The 17,863-nt window shown below is 39.0% G+C and overlaps 2 long non-coding RNA genes across 4 annotated transcripts; both read right to left on the bottom strand.

Annotated features, from left to right (window-relative positions):
- Positions 1-8,121: 8,121 nt before the first annotated feature.
- LOC122409481 (uncharacterized) lies at positions 8,122-13,655 on the bottom strand. Of its 2 annotated transcripts, none has more exons than XR_006260711.1 (4): positions 12,678-13,655; positions 9,529-9,851; positions 9,122-9,224; positions 8,122-8,823 (listed from the first exon to the last, which is right to left on the bottom strand). It is a non-coding gene; the product is annotated as an uncharacterized lncRNA (long non-coding RNA). The 2 variants fall into 2 exon arrangements; XR_006260712.1 differs by having other exon boundaries at positions 9,122-9,201.
- An 834-nt stretch (positions 13,656-14,489) lies between these two features.
- On the bottom strand, positions 14,490-17,337 carry LOC122409479 (uncharacterized). 2 transcript variants are annotated; one of them, XR_006260710.1, is made up of 4 exons: positions 17,098-17,337; positions 15,797-16,821; positions 15,618-15,721; positions 14,490-15,117 (listed from the first exon to the last, which is right to left on the bottom strand). It is a non-coding gene; the product is annotated as an uncharacterized lncRNA (long non-coding RNA). The 2 variants fall into 2 exon arrangements; XR_006260709.1 differs by having other exon boundaries at positions 15,564-15,721; positions 17,098-17,336.
- Between the last annotated feature and the right edge of the window lie 526 nt (positions 17,338-17,863).

The raw sequence follows: 17,863 nt of genomic DNA, 5'->3' as shown, positions 1-17,863 counted from the left end.
TCAAAAGTCGTAACGAACGTCATTAGTTAGATTAGACATATACGCACGAAGCAGCAATTCTATGCCCAATGAAGTTCCTACTACTATCGCTCTCTCTCTCTCTCTCACGTCTTTATTAAATCCCTCAGTATTACTTAATTATCTCAGGTATACGATCATTAATTAACCGAGTTGCGCGATCGCTCCACAGACTAGTTACTCTCCACACGCGCGGATGATTCGTGATGGTATAATTATTCGGATGATAAGCACTAACGCGAATTTTTATCCTCAGATGCCTCGGACAAAAAAAAATATTTGTGTGGATCGTTCGTTGCAGACTCACCTCGATGAGGCTGTGCTCATCTGTATTTAGTGTGAGAGCTGCAAGGTTACTGTAAATGACATATTTGCTCTTCGGCTCAATGAAATCACCTAGGACTGCTCCACTTTAAATCTTGTTTGGCAAATAGTCAGGATTAATTATAATTGGAAAGTTGTTAAGCTCTATCGGGTGGTGCGATTGAGATTTTAGTCGTTCCCCTGTTTCGTGTGAACTCCGAGAAGCTTGGGATCGAGATTTCGGAAATGTTATCAACAGATCGTGCCATTAATGATTTTTTTCAAAATTCTCGTTTAGAATATATTCGAAAGGGATTGGAGCGATTCTCAATCTAACTTTTCCATTTTCACCGTCGTTACATAAGCCTTCGAACCCAACGGAATAATTGCATTTAATCCTGATCCAAATGCACTTACCGGGGCCCATTACAGAAAAAGTTATCGGCTCTACGAACCATGGTAAATTTCAATTCAATATAAATTATGACTTTCCCTCGTAGGTTTTTTCGCGTTTTTTATTTTCGTTCAATCACCATCGTCGATCACAAAAACGAGAAACGTGCGAATTGAGTTAGAGCGTAAATTTTTATGATTACCGTCAAGACAGCTCGCGACTCATTCTATAAAGTTGCCTCTCGTTCTCGCTCCACATAATTTGGCGTATATAGACCAAAAAACGTTATGCCTCGTATCGCACTGGCTGCGACACGAACTATTGTGTTTCATTCGAGCGCGATTGTCGAGTACAATTTCATCTCAATATAACTAAATTTGGTTACTTATCACCCAGGAATAATTTCTTCGTTCTCAAATTATTTTTCCGTCTATGCTCAATTCGTTTTTTCATGCAAATTTCTGAGCCCCCAATCCGATTCGGAATTTTTCCGCTTCTTCATTTTCATGTTTTCACAACGATCGGGTGCGTGCCAACAAAAAAACTTTGCCCACTTTTTCCATGTAAATCGAGCCACAACTTGCTGAGTCCTTGACACGCAGAGGAGAAGAACGCGCCTGATCGGACGGGGCAGATCAAGACGAAGGATATTGAAAATCCATTCGATACCCTTTTCTATATACGCAGATTGATATGTACGCGTAGTGAGCATCCGTGGAAAATTGGGTAGTAAACTGACTGACGGAAGCTCGCACATTCGGTCGACATATTTTCAACGAAATATGCGCCAACGTGAGCAAATGTAAGCACGACTTTGAAGAGATTCAATTAATTTTTGCCAATTGCAGTCGGAAGCTAATAATATTGCTGTCCTTTTTTTTAACGTTTCACGTATCATCGAATGTGATTGTATTGACATTGAAACCTCGAATAAAACTTTCGATAATCTCCAAGCAAGATTTATACTCCCTGGACCTTCTTATCCAAACGTTCAATCCAAATACGCACGTTCAATTTTCTCCAGAGGGATTGCGAACATTGAGCTCCTTCCATGCAACGAACTTTCGTCTGAGGTTTCATCGATAAAGTATTTATTTCATTATACCGAATATATCGATAGATACTTTCATAATAATAAATAATTATTATCATTTAATTTAAGTCTGAAAATATAGAACGTCTGTACTTTGTTGGAATGATATAATAGATGAATTATATGTGATATACATAAGACTGTATTATATGAAAACATTATGATCACGTAACGGACACGCGGATAGCTTATAACGACTGCGGTGCGGGTAAAAGTTTATTATCATTGACGTACCGCTTCGCTATTCGCGCAATTTCCTTCATATACTCTGTCATATCAGAAAAGGTGGTGATATTTTACGGTAGAAAAATAACGAAGGAATAATAACAGCTGAAAATGCAATGAAAGCTGTTCGCTCCTTATGGCTGGCTCCGTACGGAAACGCTGCCAACGACAGATATTATCGATAAAGTCCAAGCGACAGGAGACTGGTGTCGATCAATTTTCAAGTCGTGTAAGAAGTGGAGAAAAATATTTTCCCTCGTATTTTTACACGGTTAATATTAATTATGATTTCCCCTCAAATAAACTCAGGAAACGCTCCTTTCAGCCTTAATATTATTCTCTCGCTGTCTTTACTCACTGTTCGATGGCAATCGATGAGCAACACTGAAAAATAGTTTGACTAAGTATGATATTCTCGTATAGCTATGAGCATGTCGGAAAGCTAGTGATCTCGCTGTAGGCGTTATAACGTTTCGATACTTATGTATTTTTCTGTGCACAACTTGTCGAACCACCGACCACACATAGGTGATAGCTGACAGAAACTTACGACATTGAGTTCAACATGGAGCTGCTCCTGTTTCTGCAAACTTTGTGGCTGCCTGTGCGCAGATCATGTTTTCAAACTGCTCTTATTTCATTCGCAATTACGCACTTCGTCTGGAAAATTCTTTATTCTATACTTTATTTAAAATATTTATTTTTTTCAATGCCAATTCATTCTGAAGTTGAGACAGAGAGTTTTCTATTACTCATCACACCAAAAGTTGGGAATGAAACGGGCGGAGGAACGGAGCCAGAAACCTGGAAGAAACAACTCGAAAAATGGTAACAGCGAATCTGTTAGAAACAGGATTTAACGAATATTTTCTAAATAAAAGCCAAGTTCATGAACAAAGAAAATAAATGGATAAGATAATTTTATTAACGATTTTTTAGTATATACAAATTCCAGGAATGATGAAGTGATGAGAAATGATACACACCTTTAATTTGTTTGAATAGATATATAATTGGATGACTCAATTCAATAACGATTTTACGGTTTTACTCCGATATTGATGATAAGTAGCAGCACCATCACTTTATCTATCATAACCATAATCTGGTTTTATTTATTAACCAAATGCATAGTATATGTCTTTCTTTTTCTGGGTTTATTTGGTGGGTTTCAGGTTTCAGTAAGACAGTAATGAAAAGACTGACTACCAATCAACAAACTTCGTCACCAACCAAAACAAAAATGCAACGTCATAACATTTTTTTACGATAAGCTTTTTTAACGATATTTTTAGATCAGAATCATTCTTTCAGTTTTTCATGGTATCCAAATGGCTTGGGATCGGGAAGGGGCGAAAAATGTTGGAAAAAGAGTTGAGAAAATGACGGAGCTTCATGGAGGTTTCTTCCACATTCGCTCATCGTCGTTAATCTCATAAAATTGCTTCACAAAACCATCGAGTCAGCATTGAACGAGGTTTTTTAAATAATATTCGACTAACGAATGTAACGATTCGGTGACGCATAGTACATGCTCGCTGTTATGGAGCACTTCATATGATAGAAACCAGCCCAAAAGCTACAAAGGTCGATGGAAGAGAACCGAGAGGCGAGGACAATGCGAAGAGTAATCACGATTACAACACATGCTCGTGACTGTTCCGTGCTCTGGTAAATCCACGGGAGAACAAACGTGTGAAGTTCTTCATCAATCTCCTCCCGGCTTGAAACTAGAATGTTACGGATCTGGAACATGCAACTGATTACAAAAGTCGTGATAATTGAGAATCATTGCAGGCACGCCAGCTCCACCAAGAATTGGAGGAATTCGACATGAATATATGTGAGAGTGTGCGATAATAGTGGAGAATATAAGCGAAAGAGCAGGCTGATAGCCTTTGGGGGGCTTTTCTCTGTACAACAGTTTCAAACACACGGTAGGAGACCAGTTGAAATCCCTTCTCTGTTGATTTCAAATGTCCTTTGATTTTGGCTTTTCGATACAAAATCAACCCAGTGGAAAGCTCGTTCCATCCACCTGGATGATGAAATATAAATTTTGTAATTTCAAAATATTTTCGAGGTGGAACGTTACTTTCGATCAATTTTCGCTCATGGCATTTTGTAGTGGCTTTCTGAAAAGGATATTTTCAAACCATGAGTTACCGAATTTTTTATTTAATGAAAATGAAATAATTATAAGAGCAGTAATGTTTCGAAAAAGGCCGGATTTGCGACGAATAAAAAATCACTTTTAAGAATCGATAATTAATAGTACAAAATTTCTAAGTTAATAAATTGCCTGTAAGGAATCTCTACAGAAGAGACGAATGTACAAAGTGTCTCACTGATCGCTAACCTTGACCCCAAAACGACAGTAGCAATGCAACGCTCGAACGCGTTCTCTGCACTTGGAACACGATCTTTTCCTGCACGACGAAAAGATTTCTGAATTTTTTCCTTTCTCTGTCTCCCGATGTATCCGTGCGGTGTGTTCTCGTCGATCGGGGGACACCAGCATAAAACAGCAGTTGAGGCAGAGCAACGGAAATCTCGAACGGACGAGGGGGCATGCACGAAAGGCGAGCGGAAACGTCGAGCTCAACGAGGCGAAAAGAAAAACCAATACTAAAGAGTGCTCGTCGGGATTTCCTTGGAGTGCTCTTTAATGATGCACTTCCAACGATGTACTCCTTTTTCGTTCGTAGCCAACTCTCATCCTGCAGATAAAAATTTCTCGATCTTTTGTGAAGATCGGAACCGCGCTTACAAAATCGAGAAAACCTTCTTCTTGCCCATAGGGTTAGAAAAAAAGCATGCAAGTGCATTGAGAATAAAGTTCCGGATTCGGCAAATGGGCTGAGCACAAAAATCAGCTACTTTTTTCGTTCGTCTCTTCCTCCGTTGATTAAAGTCTGTTTATCATTCGCGGACTTCGGCATGATGAACATTTTATAAAGTCACTCGTTCGAATCGCAGACGCTTTTTTTCGTCACATTCCGTTGCATATCGACGCAAATTCGTTGAACGATATAAGCAATTACGATCTATCAAGTCACGAAATCCACGCTGGTTTCCAGCCCGAGCTGACGAGATCGTGAAACAAAATCTGTGTCGCATTTCTTGCCCAAGAGGCTCTTGTTACACAGCAGCAGTTTAACATAAATCCATAAGATGGAAAATAAGATGAAAGTGAACAACGATCGCAGCTTGCTGATCATGTCCCGTAGAATTCTCGTCGAGTAGTCCAGCACAAACTGTTGAATCCAATGTACCTAATAAATACAATAAAACAGTGGATCAAGAGATTTCTTAAAATTTGAAATTTAAGGGTAATTTTAAGCTTCGCACTTTTAAGGTATTCCTTTCACGAACCCGAATATTCTAAAAATAACTGGTTTTAAATAACAGTGACGTAAAAGTGCATGGAAATAGTTTGGCGAAGTTTCAGGTCAGGTTATCAAATATTTAATAAAGAATTGAAACTTGAGAAATCGTAAAATTTATACGAAGCTTATGGAGATTCCACAATCGCCACATTTCTGGTCAACAATTCGCAAACTAAATAATTCCAAATTAAAGCTCAAAATGCTTAAAAGAGTTATTAACGATACAAGCTGGAAAAATGACAGAAGCAAAAGCTATTTTTCTATATAACCGCGACTTATCCGAGTCGAAATTTCGGGTGCACCGATTTACGCGACCAAAAGATACGCTCATGCGAAAGGAATGCCTCAGAATTATAAAGATTTTTCAAAATGTTTGGTGAAAAGTGGCTGAAAAATGACTTTTCATAGGCCGATATACTTTCAAGAAGAGCATACAAAAAAACTGCACAATCAGAAGCTTTATTTTCCAACGAGAAAAAGTAAGTTATGAAATACTTCATTGCAATTGAAATTTAGAAAGGTCGCTCATGCAAATTCGTCGAATGTTTTTTTTTTCGTGAAAACGTAGGTGGCTCCGGTCCGAGGATAATCGCAGACTCTTCGCTATTGGGAATTTCACTTTCGATAGTCGCTTCGTGACTGCGGGAGATATGATTGACGTGGAAAATCTTTGCACTTTCCGCGTCCACGTAATAATACAGCAATAAAGTCAACGGGTTACGCGCCCGGTAACGGTGGAAATGGTCAGTGAGTGAGTATTGGTGGGAATATTGTAGTGCCGTCGAAGCATAAAATGCATGTAGAAGGAGAGCACACAGAAACATCGGGGAGAGTTTAGCCATACGATGTAACGGTGCAGCGTGTTGAGCAGCTCTACGCCATTAGGCGTGGTTATTGCGTAATTCGAAACGAACGAGAGTTACGAGTTGTACGTTTTTTTCCCTTCTTATGTATCGTGTGAACTTGTATATGTGTGCATCGATAACTCGCTGGTACAGACGACGAGACGTATGTATAGAGCTGAGAAGAAACGAGCAGAACACTGAAGTCAGATGAAACGATAAAGGTCGCGGCTCTCCAGTCCGCCGAGTATGCATTTTTCACTCTCGGTTTTTCTAAACACTCTTTTTTACCCTTTTCCTCGGCAACATTTCCTTTTGTCTCTTGTGCCCGCTCGAACGCGGTCAAGCGCGAATATCAAAAGTCGTCGAGGGTTACTTGCTGGCGCTCTCCACTATCTTGGTATAATTATTGCTATTTTGCAGGGTAACTATTTCTTACTGTATGATGGCGACAGTGTCACAAGACGTATTATTACGAAGCACATGCGTTTAATGTACGCCAGTCACTCGATATCTCGTAGGTTGTCTTGCGATTTATATTCGTGCTGAAATCGATGTGAACGGATTTCTTTTTTGTTTGCCCACAAACGTGGAATTATTCGTTTTTTATTTTATATTTGTGTCGGATACCGTCAATTTTTTATCGATTTTCGATGAGTTATTTTCGCAAAAATGGTGCATGAGATTTTGTTATAGAACGACGGATTTTCCGATCGAATTTCGCATGGAATTTATTGCAATTAGTTAAACGGATCGTCTAATCCGAATTTTTTATTTGATGATACGCTTTTTCGTTCTTTGCGCAGCTCTCGTAAACATTTGTCGTTATGCAAATCGTTTTGAGATACTCGATTCCATTGAAGCTGAAATGAAAAAGTAATCGCGCAATTCTCGTAAGGAAAAAGAAAATAAATGAAAATCATTGGGTTGCAAGAAAGTTATATATCGAGAGCACGCTTAACAAGCCTTTAGTTGGGAACGGCAGTCGGTTCGTTCGAGTTATGTCGGCGAAGTGCGCTTCGTCGTTAGATCCAATTCCGTAGAAAGTTGTCGATCTTGATTACACTGACTGTCCGGTACAGTTGAATTGTTGTTACCAACGAGACCCAAATTGAAGGAAATCGAATAAGCTAAGACGCAGTTTGTCCGATGGAAACAAATGCTCGGAATGCGCATGTGAAATTCAAGAAACGAATAAAAAAAATGTTTCGTTTCACCGTTGCCATTGAGATTTTTGTCGGCTCTGAATCGAACTTTTTTTTAACTGCCTTTGTCCCGAATCGATAAAAAGGCTCTCGATTCTAGCTGTTGGACAATTCTCGATGATGGCAGTGCATTTTTTCCTTCCCTTAATGCGAGGCGAACTGAGCTGCTGTACACGCGAAATAATAAAACAAAATCCTTCCGGATTTCTTCCCATGGCAATTCCATTACAATTTACGTATTTACAGTTCGAGAATAAGTGAAAAAGGACCATTGGGGAAAAGTTACTAGAGCTCCTTTCGCCTCACCTTTCTTATTCCTCGCACACTCATCGAATATGCCAAGGATCCTTCAACCGGTCTCAAGGATCTAACGCTCCGCCCGATTTTCCATTCGGAAAAATGGATCTTCGAACGCGAAGACCATTCGTATATATCACCTTTATCCCCCTTTTCTTCATATATTCAATCGAAAAAAGAATCCCACGAGGAAACTCCCCACTCGACCACTCCCTGAGGAGTAAACCTACGAAATGCCTTAATCCTTCGCCAAGTGCAGCAACGACTTATCGGATAAACTCTTTCTTGTAACTCCGCTACTGCCAAGACTTTTGTACTCCCCCCCCCCCCCCCCCCCCCTCGGCCCTCACGAGCATGACTAACCTCCCATTTTAACCATTTTTTAACTCATTCTTCATATTTCTGGCTCAGACTTTTCCATCTTTAACATCAACAGACTTCAACACTGAACTCGACTCGTCGCTTTACTCGTCACACTGATAAATAAACAAATAAACTGGGGAAAACTTTGGATTTTCTGACAGTGAGTAGTCGGAGACTCTTCTCCTGGGCTCGATCGTCGTATTGGCAAAGTTTGACAATCGCTGGGGGTTCGGGTCCTCGTTCTTTGAAATGTGGCTTGAAAATTATGGATGAAAATAAAATAGAAGGGGTAAAGTAAAGATAAACGAAGGATAGAAAAAGTGCGAAGTGGCCAGGATTGAATGTTATATACTGCCACGGAGAATTCTCTTTCTGGATAAGGGTTCGATAAGTAAGAGTGAAGGAATAACAGAATGAAAAAAGAAAGACAGAGAAAGACACGGAAGCTGAGGAGAAGACCGCGCCGGACGATATCTTCTAGGACTCTCCGAGGGGTTAAAACCGAACCCGAATCCTTTTCAGCTGTGGATTTGAAGCGCCTTCCCCTAGAGTTTCTCAACAAACTTGTGACACTCTACAGAGACTCCCTTGCTCTGGTTGCACTTTACAGACGATTCTCTCAGCGTTCGAATGCCTCGTTCGCGAGGAGACCACCGATATCTCTCTTGCGTCTTGGTATCTTCGTCTCCAATCCCTGCACCGAACGGATAGAACATCATAAATATCGGTTATATTATTGGAAACGATTACGAGATCAACTCAACAATGGATCAATAAATTTACATCGAGACGCCCTACTCGAATATACGACTCAATAATTTTCCATGAATTCAATTCGCTCAGATGAGAGATGAAAGGAACAATGAAACAAAGATACTTTTTTACCTTCGTTTCCCAAATGACTAACATATAAAGGAGCGTGTGAAAGCTTTCAAATTATTACAAATCATTTGTTTTTCTTTTGCAACATTTTCCAATATTGAGAAACGTACCAACCGGAAATTCCGAGGGCCCTGGAATAACTCTTTGATGAAGAAAAACCATTTCGTAGGTATTGTTGAAAAACAGACTTCTGTGTAAATACAAAACCAGATGCTGAAATGAAGAGGGCGAAAAAAATCGATAGAAAACGAGGGACCGAGTGGAGTACAGCAGATACGCTCTGCAGTTTCTCGATTTTCATGTTGAGATAATCTTTCGTTTCAAACCTTGCCAAAAATCGTATAACCAAGAGCTCTATGCAGATTAAAATTTTTTACAATAACGAAAAATAGTGCTTACAAGTGGTAATTTTAGAACACGAAATTGCTGAATTATTCAATAATAATCAGGAAAAATTTGAGTCTTGATTGACTCTTCGATCGATGCATAATTACACGCATGTCATACGTCCACGTACCTCGGCCCGCTTCACCGAAACGATTGAAGATCTTGCTCCCCTTGCTGCGAATATGTCTGGTGACCAGCCTCGAAATCTCTGGAGATGCATCATCTGACCTATCTTCTCCGAAATGATAATCGTTGAAGTTGCATCTGCTCATCTCAAAATTCCATCCTCTTGGAAGGAAATCATCCTAATCATTGTCGGCTCAGTTTTATTCGACTCGTGAAAATTCGGGGTTCAGCGGAGTGGAAAAACCATGAAGGGGTTTACCGTTTTTTCCTTATCAATTCCTCACATAAATTCCATCGAACCATATTTGCGAGGGCGTGATCGAATGGCTGTGGAACAAAATCCTCGAGAAACTTTTATGAAGTTAAAAATCATCCACGCTGGAAATAAACCGACAAAAACTCTCAACACAGTGCCATTATCATATGTAACCTCAACCCTGGAAAATAAAAATAAAATAAAATACAAAAAAAAAGCAAATTCATTAGAATTTTTTCTTTTTTTTTTTTTTAGTAGCTACTCATTTTTCGTTGTTATACGAAGAAAACGGTATTTTGTATGACGATGATTCTCGGTCGAAAACAGGCAAAAAATATTAAAAAATTACCGATTGTGTACCTTCGAAATTCTTGTGGAAGATTTAGGACAAATTTTTTTAGTGAAGCTATCAAAGCGATCTTAGTTTTGTGAGAACCCTGAATCTAGGATTTCTTTTCCAGAAGGAGTGAACACATTTACTCACGACTTTGAAAAAAGGATAAAAATGTGCTTTTTTAATTGACCTTTTTTCGTCGTGCAAACTTATTGAAAGATTTATCAACGTATATGTTTTCGGTGAGCCACATCAAAGCCCCGGTAAGGTTTCAGTCCTTTCATTTTCAAAGCGAAACACGTACGTAACGCGAAAAGAAGAGGTAAAAGCTCGTCGAACATTGCTCGGTGGGTAAAAAAACTGAAAACCAGAATATACGATATTGAGCAAGACGGGAATCATCCTCCGCACAACGTGTGTTAGGTCCTTTCGACTTTTGCGAGTCAGCCAATAGACGAACTAAAAAAAACGATGCAAGTATTCGAGATATCGTAGCCTGAAGCTCTTCCGATTGCAAGCATTGTTGCTGCTCCAACACACACACACACACACACACACACACAAACGCCCAAACAGAGCCATGCGCGTTCGAACTTTCGAACACACTAATATGTTTAGACGCCTCCTATGTCGCGATACGAATCAAATTCAGGAGAGCTTTTTTTATCGAATCATCAATATGGCGAAGCTATTGCAACTAACCGAATTTGGGCTTCCTGTGATAAATCTAAGAACATGAAACGTCGAGCAAGTCTTACTCACTTTATAAGTAAAATTTCCCAAAAGCCTTTCATTTTTTCAACGTATGCTCTAACAAGAATTGGTAAAATGATGTTTACTCGCGATTACGAATTTTCGATACCTAAACAAGCACCTCGGCTACTGAAACGATTAAGGGGTCTACCCTAAATAGAATTATCAAAAAATCGATTTTTTTATTGCATTTTTCGAAAGCATACATATTTCAAAGTATCATACTAAAATTTTATAAAAATCTGAGCAGTCTAAGTGTACTTTTGAGCGACGATTACTTGGCTGTCTGAGCGCCCTGATATATGCTGGGCGGTCCTGCGTACCTGCCTTTGTTTAAACGCGTTTTTCTCAAAATTACGTTTTTCGACGGCTCGTTGATAAAATATCCGAAACTATTCAACCGATCCTTACCAAAATTTCATCACGTGTTCTTTGAGACTATGGCTATAGCGTGTATCATATTTAAATTTTGAGTGGAACTATTTATTTTTGCAAAAAACGATGTAAAAAAACGCGCCTAATCGTAGTTTTTGGAAAAATGGCCGCCAATATGTCATTTTGGAATAAATAAAAAATCGTATGATTTGCGCTGCAGCCATTTACCCATTGAATCTAAAACCATTTTTATTTTTTTTTCTCCGATCATCCATTCCAGAGATTTTATCAACAACGCGCACTAATCTTTTTTTTACTCGTCTTCTCCCTCATTTATCTGTGCGAAAACTCAGTAAAATAAAAATAAATAAAAAATGTTGTGTATTTAAGGAATGTATTTTTTAGACCTAACAATTTTTATATCCACATTTATCATTTATACGGATCAAAAAACTTCGTGAAAATGGTCATTATTTGCCCGTTTAATTAACCATTTGCCCTTAACCCATTGAAGTACCAAATGAAACGTTACCAGGGAGTTATGATCGTTTCGGACTATTTGGAACTATTAACGAGGCAAATTCGTATAGTAACACGCACACATTCGTCGAGGTAAAACCTCGGAATATTTCGTTACCAAGAGATCAGTTATTGAAGTATAGAATTTCAACGCACCATTAGATTTCGCTTGGAACGTTCGTCCTTCGGAATAATTCGTTAATTATAATTATCTTCAACGTTTTTCGCAAGTATCCGAACAAATTACTAATACAAATTACGAATAGCGTATGAAACATAGAAGCTAACACGATCCTACATGTACATTGTTCATAGTTCAGAAAGAGAGAGAGAGAGAGAGAAAGAGCGAGAGCGGGGAGACAAAGAAAGCAAAATATTTAACTATACAGATATATAAATGTTATAATTGCACAGTACACTCGGTGCTCTTACCCGAGAAGTCCAACGAGAAAAGAAACCCCTTCCCTCCACCTTTTCGCAAAACTGTCTCGGCCAACTCGATATTAAACGTTAATTGCTTGTGCTTTATTGCTCGTACACGAGGCTTCAGACCACTGGCAGCTCATACCACTAGTTCTACACAACGACATAGCTATATGATGATAATTGCTTGTCTCGCACCGCTGGAGTACATTCTCATGGCATATATAACATAGTTTACCTATGTATGTATATGCGGAGGTTATATACGTATACAAAGCTCGTATTATGTACTTGGACCAGTGATATAGGCCCCATGTACTAGGAACGCCCATTGCTGAAACGTTATTATATAGTGCTGGCTCGATCCAACATATTTTTCATTAATGGTCTCTGCGAGATATTTCCAAGAATGTATCACTCTACCAAATATAATAATACACATAATTATAATAGTTCATTGTCGTTGCGGCAATAGAGTATTAAGGAGACTCACATATGGAAGCACGGCGTTCGTTGGACTGGTGATATTCGCGAATTTTACTATCTTTAATAACAATCGATCGGTGGATTCTGGAATATTGATTTTACGGAGACGATTGTTTAAAAGCCTGTTTTATGGGGTGAAATGACATTTTGCTTCTCGATGATGAAAATTATTGGGGAGAAAGTTAGATTGATCGATTAGAGTGGCAAATGTCACACGAAGTTAGAAAAAAATTGCGCTTATGACGATCAAAAAACAGAAAATCGTTTTCTTTTTCGTTGTTTTTTTTTTTTTTTTTTGGTTTTTCATTGAGTTAAGTTTACGAGCGCAACCAGATGGAAAATATATCGAGATTTTATGTTATACGTCTCAACGTGGACTAACTCGTAATTTCAAACGAGCAATAGCGAACTCGGCACAAATCGTACCACGGTATATACGTACGAACGCGTCTGGATATACTGCAACTTATCCCTTACTCGTTCGACCATGTGGAATGCAGTTATTATTCAACGCGTTTTGTAGAATACGTATACCAACTGATTTTTCCTCGCGTGCGCGCCCCGCTCCCTCTCGATAGGACACGGAACAGATCGCCTGCGAGCAGGGAAACCTCGTTAAATATATGCGCGTGTCCTGATTTTTCAAGTGAATCAAAAGTTAACTGAAGCACGAATAAATATAACGGGAATATTATTTCTAATGTTATTATTCCCACATTTTTCATTCTTCAATAAAATTCTTTTCAATTATACAATGTTTAAGGTACATCATGCTCGAAGAATCGTATTTTATGAGTGTCTAAATTGGATCGATTTTTACTTCCTAATTAATGATATAATCACTTTAAATTCATGTCAGAGTTATTAATTTGGAATTGTAAATACAATTTTTCAACTTATCTTTTGGTGAGTGAAATTACCAGCCATTAATTAATGGGGGATCCATCACTGACTGAACCCGAAATTTCATTCAGCCCTGGCGAAAATACTGTAGTTTTTTAAGTAAAAAATCGCATTAGAGAGCGCCAAGGGAAAACACAACGAGAAATGGGTAGAGAAAAAATTATTAATAAAAAAACAGAAAGCTGTGACAGGAATGGGCCAAGCCAAGAAAAAACAAAATGCCGAAATAAGCAAATGTGAGGTTATACGAGTGCTCGTTACCAATGTCGTTCAATCTTTAAGGTAATATATTTTTATGACTAGAAAGACAATCGTCTCGAATTTTTGCCAAACCTTCATTATATCTTTCACTGTTATTGTGTACTTTATAAGCTTCGTAAGAAGCGTTCATTCGTTATATGGAAAGCTAGACGATTTTTTACGCATAGTCCTTATAACCCTGTGCATTTTTTTTCATATTCAAACACGTTTATCTCAATAACCCATAAAACGAGCCCTTTGGAAATTTGAAATGGGTGTCAGTCGACTACCGATTTAAACTCTGTGTAAATTTCAAGACTTTTTCAAGAAAATCGTTTCGTGCATGAACTACCTTAAACAACTTCATTCTTGAGAACTTTAAATTTCATGTATTCCGAACGTTCGCCTTCGTTTCATTATTTTAGTGTTGATTTTCCGACACCACGCATTCGAATTTTCACTTATTTTCGATCGGTCTCGTCCAGTTCTGTAAACAGCATCAAGACTCGCGGTAACGACTCGAGTAATGTTGGAATGGATTCGTACAAGAGCAAAGAGCAGCTCAAACTTCGAAGCTTCTTTTTTAATTCGGAGAATCCGTTGAAAAAAAAAAAATAAAAATAAAAAATCATCAGTTTTTACTCTACTGACAATCGCTATGAAATAAAATGTCCGAATGAAAGAAAATATTGGAATAGCAGAAGCGATGTATTTCACATTGAATGGGTACTTGTTCAAGCTTCATTTAAGCAGTTGGCCATAACGATATGTTTAAATTTGAAGCGGTCGTTGAGCTTCGTTTGAATGAAAAAAAAAAGAAACAAAAATGATAGTTAATAGTGAAAGCACATGGGACGATTCTGTGTCTCGTTATTCGTATATCTGCGCGTCGATCTTCAGCAATGGGTTTTATGGCTTGGCCTCGACCGCGCTCTCGCTTTCAAACGATGTACATGCAGATATTTATGCATATAACTATATACAATGCAGATTACTTGTATATCTTTAACTGCTACGGAGTGTGCAACAGATATCGAGACGCGCCCGCGATGGAAATTCCGCTAATCGTCCGCGTTCCCACGTACGTATTAATCGCCATATAAACCTGTACGTATATCGTGGCGCATTGTCGTTTCGGTAGCACGATTATCAACTGTAGTTGAACCAAATGGTGGGTACTTTTGTTGCGGCGTTGCGATTCTTCAGAATAGTCGATCAGTGAATTCTTTGTCTGGGATCGAAGAGCCGCATTTTAATATCAAGATATCGCTCGTACGTAAGGAAGTCTAAGTAGGTTGATGGGGCTGAAAGTCAAAAGGTCATTTCTCACATCATTTAACGAATGACGTTGCACAAAGTGGGTCATTATTATAGTAATCAACAATTCCAATGTTCCAACGCAATTGCATGCTTCTATAGTTTCATCTTTGTTTCACGATTTAAATAAAACAGTTATGACAGTTTTTCGAGATTTTGTTGAAGTGCAACGAGAACTCTTTTAGTCAGCACTGCTCTCGATAATCGTTTATCGATATTCAAACTCAGCGAAATAGCTTCGAGATGAGATGCTCAGGCAGTCAAAATCATGGACACAATTCATCAAAAGTCAGGGTCAAATTGAAATTGATTTAAGAGAAGCGACCGAGCGCAGATGCTCCGACGTCGTCCTGCTTGCTTTTCCCTTTGAAGCCACTACATCGCAGCACACATATGAACAAAGATATATGCAATGCCTGGTCAGCTTTCGTACAAGAAGTTGCTTCTCACGGAACACGGATATGATGGGCGCACATGGAGAGCTCACCGCCTAATAGAACATGAAACACAACCTCGTACAGAAGCATCAGTCCAGCAACTCGCCTTGCTCTCTTGCTCCTGCTTCACATTGCCTTACGCAATAATCCTTAGCTGAAAATATATACATACGTATATGAATTTCACTCTCGTGCATAGCACTTTCCACAGTCTACATGCTGCCTGTACCTCCGCGTCATGCACCTTGTGGATATCCACGCACGAACCGTTCAACGCCAAATCGCCTCTTGCGCGCTCCTTTTCCCGCGGGGAATCTCATCAACGATTTTTCTTCTCAGCATCCACTTTTTATCCCCGGAATCGCAATAAAGTTTCCGGTTACTTCCTGTACTTTTGTCTGTTTACCTAAACTCTGGAGATCCGAGTTTCGTCATAAACACGATGAAGGTGGGGCTCATTTCAATTCAAAACATCGCGCGGTGTTTTGAGCAATGTTTGGGAAACAGGCAAATTTTTTCGAGCCTGAAAATTCTGGGGACTCCGACTGGCTGAAAACAGATTTTTTTCTTACTTTTTAAAGAGACGCTTCAAGCCGAGGATTCAAGTGTTCCGGAACAAAACTTCTTTTCAAGAATCTTATTTTTTCGCATCGTCTTTTACAAAGATGAAAAAATCGATTGAGCAGTTGGTCAAGCCGATGCGAAAAGCCTCGTGTTCGAAAGTACATGTATATCGGTCGTTATATGCTGCAGGAGAAGAGAAGTATGCAGTGTGCATGGCTGGCGCGTGATCGCTCGTTTGAGAGCTGCAGTGTCCGGTAGACCGGTATATATACCTGCCCGGTGGACACTCTCCGCGTCGCCAGGACGCATTAGATTCATTTTCCCCACGTCTGAAAACCAGACTTGTAATATGAAATAGATATAGACAAACGCGTGTGATACACAAGCACTTTGTAACGGGACTGATGACGAAATGGGCACGATCTGAGGAGCGAGTTATGCAAAACAAAAGTTGCTGATACTCCCACGAATATCGACAGAACTGCCTCGATATCCAACTCGTAGGGCGGTGTTCCAATGAGATTTTCTCGAAAAAAGTGAGGCAGAAAATGGCGTTCTTCATTCGCAGGGTCTCTGCAAGGAACGGTGGCTCACTGAGATGAGGGTCAGAGAAACCAAAACACTTTCGCCTCGTTTTCTTGGGGTCAGCTTGAAAAATTTCGATTCTAGAATGGCGCGATTCGATGATCCCTGCAATCATATTGTTGGATCGATCTGTCAATATCTAGTGGAATAAAAGATCTGGATTACTGAAAAATTTGCCAACGCAGCGAGATATCCTTGAGCTTCATGGCGACGAAAGAATAAAAAAAAAAAAAAAAAAAGAAAATAAATAAAATGAGGATCGTATGAGTGGTGAATCGCAGCTTTTGGAACGGTGTCAAGTGGCGAGACGATTCACAGAGGCACGACAATATCAACGAGATACATGACTGTTTTGTGCTACAGATGCATTAAGGTACATACCATTTTTATATTTATACATAGTTTTCTACATAGCACCTATGTAAGCCCCATGTACACATCGCTGTCGACGATACGTAGAAAAAACAAGTATATGTTATAAAACGGTACACCCGTCGCCTGGAGTATGAGAGAGATAAAGATGGAGCAAGTGTTGCGCAGTTTTCAAGCTAGAGCAAGAGATCCATATACTCTCAATAAAATCCCTGACGCGCGAGAAACTGTGGAAAAATCAGTGAATACTAACCACAGACTCGGGCGTTTTCGACAACGAAAAATCTCTCTTTGCTTCCAGGCATATTTATCCAGTTTTATACGTACTGTTCGTTGCTTCGATAAATATATAGGACGTGTGCATATTTTGGGTATTTTATACCATTTTAAAATCCCGATCACCACTAGTCGCTTTGAAATTTTTCAACGGGGTACTTTCTTCTGGAAAAATATTCGCACTTTTTTAAAATACTTTTATTTATGATTTTTTGGTAAACATGATTTTTTTTAATGGTCGGAAATCGGATCCTGGAACCGGTGGCTTGGACATTACGAAAGCTATGAAATCGTTTGGAAACGTGTTTGTTATGAAAATTGAACGTTATCGTGAAAACGAGATATATTAAGCGCCGAAATATGATGAAAAAAACAATATTTTCGAATGTGAAAGAATTTTTCAAGTTGGTACGGATTGAAAAAAAATCAGGTGAGCTATAAAATTGGAATGAGCTGGAGTGCCTCATACGTGGATCAGCTTTTTGAAATAAACGAGATA

Source organism: Venturia canescens, chromosome 4, assembly GCF_019457755.1.
Source record: "Venturia canescens isolate UGA chromosome 4, ASM1945775v1, whole genome shotgun sequence".
NCBI lineage: Eukaryota > Metazoa > Arthropoda > Insecta > Hymenoptera > Ichneumonidae > Venturia > Venturia canescens.
This window is presented reverse-complemented; position numbering and strand designations above follow the sequence as displayed.